Source organism: Brassica oleracea, chromosome C4 (assembly GCF_000695525.1).
Source record: "Brassica oleracea var. oleracea cultivar TO1000 chromosome C4, BOL, whole genome shotgun sequence".
Taxonomy (NCBI): Eukaryota; Viridiplantae; Streptophyta; class Magnoliopsida; order Brassicales; family Brassicaceae; genus Brassica; species Brassica oleracea.
The window spans coordinates 23047640-23049627 of NC_027751.1; positions in this window are offsets into that span (position 1 = coordinate 23047640).

Sequence of the window (1988 nt, forward strand, 5' to 3'; positions counted from 1 at the left end):
CCGCATGTGGTTTCCGATCCCTGGTACCATCGTCCGCGCGCTTCACCACTTTGGGCTTTCGATCAGCCAGCTAAGCGTTCCGGCCTTGCAGCATTGGCTCGGCGTGTTGATCTTGAGTTACGAGCTAGGAATGGACCTTAACCCTGGCGACTTCGAGGGATTTTGGTTTACGAGAGGAACGGGGATCGATGGCTCATACCGCATGGCGCCAAAGAAGGGTATGGCAATAATTCAGGGGCACACTTAATATCCTAAGGCATGATTCGAGCGCTTTTTCTTTGTCCGGATAGATGGGGAGCCTGTCAAGGAGAGCTACCTCCACCTATTCCGTCGGGAGTGGAACTTCACCCGTGGTAATACGAATAGCTATATTTTTCGTTTTGATACCATAAAAACATGCGAAGATGATTTTTTTTATTATCTTGTAGTGAACAGGATCCTTCCACCGACTCCTGCCGATCTTTTTGCCAAGCGAGATCTTCTCCGCAACAGGCCGTTCTTCTGGAATTCCTTCACCGTCAAGCGGATTCGAAGCGCGATGGAGCTCCATCGATCTCGAGCCGTCTCTCAGCCTCTGGACGTTCCGTATGGCGTAGACCCGGTCATTGATGTCTTCCCTGCTCAGAGGCAGAGAATCAGGTCTCAGAAAGGCTAGGGAGTTGCCTCCGAGAACGTCTTGGGAAACCTTCCGCTGCCAGAATGGAACCCTGGTTTCTCCCCGGGGGAAAGGAGTGGAACCAGCGAGGTTCCCCTTCCCAGCGACTTTTTTGCCTCCCTCCCTCCCGGTTTTACTACTCATAAGTCGTTGGACGAAGAGTCGAGGAGGAAAGTAGTCGCCGAAGGCTCCAGCTTAATCAACGAGGTTTATCCTTTGAACTTTGATCTAAATTATTTTTTTTTTGTTTCCCTTTCCGATCTTAAGTTCGTACAGGGGATGAGGGTGTTCAATGCGGCGCTCGACGGAAGTTTCCGGGAATCGCGTATCTCTCACTTAAAAGCCGAGGAGGCTGAAAGAGAACTCTTTCGATTTCGGAAGGAGGTCGAAGAACAGAGCCGGAGACAGGCTGAGCTCCATTCTCTAGCCCTTGTCCGTGGGAGAGGAGAGGAAAGAGAGCGATTGTCGCCGAAATGAAGCGGAGGGTTGCTTTGTTTGCCACCGAATTCGAGAGCTTTAAGGATGCTCAAAAATTCGTGGGCGATTTTCGTGAGTGCTGTGGCTCGGTTGCTACCATCTACGAGTCGCAGAACGAGGACTTCTCTTTTCTTGCCAAGGTCGCCGAGATGTTGGGTCTTACGAACGGGTGTGCCCATGCCGAATCCTTGTTTCCTCCGATCGAAGGAAGGGTCCGACAGCTTTGGGACTTCATCGAGGTCTCGGAGGACACGGCGGAAGCGGGAACCGGTGTCGGTGATGAAGGTGCCGGAGTCGCGGACGGAGAGGTGGATCAGCCCGTGAGCTCGTTCGGGATCTCCATGTCCGGGTTCCTCGACTTCGAGCTTTGAGGATTGTTGGGAATATTTTCCTTAGTTTTATTTTGAGGTTTGATGTATCTAGGCCGAGTGTGGCCGTATTTGATTAATGTGTGTTATGGCCTTGCGAGGCTATGTGAACTATGTGTTTGAGACCGGCCGTTTGGTGGCTTTGGGTCCTAGCCGTTTTTTGCGGCTTCTATATATATGATGAATGATTGACATTCTGTGCGTTTTAGTTTATACTTCTGTCAAGTGTGAGGGAAAGATACGAGTAGTCACTTCGTATCTTAACTCTTAGTTTATCGTCTTGTTCGTTTGCTTTTACTGAACGAGGGCGCTCGGAAACGTTTAGGAGTTTCGCAAAGTTTCGTGAGCGTATTAGATATAGATGATGGGACATGTTTTTAAGATCTCGTATCATGTCTTGTGATGTTAGTGGACCAGTAGGACTGGGTTTAGAGCAAGACGTAGGTTTACTTTCGGCTCTAAGGCTGTGCGATGACTGATCGGCTCTC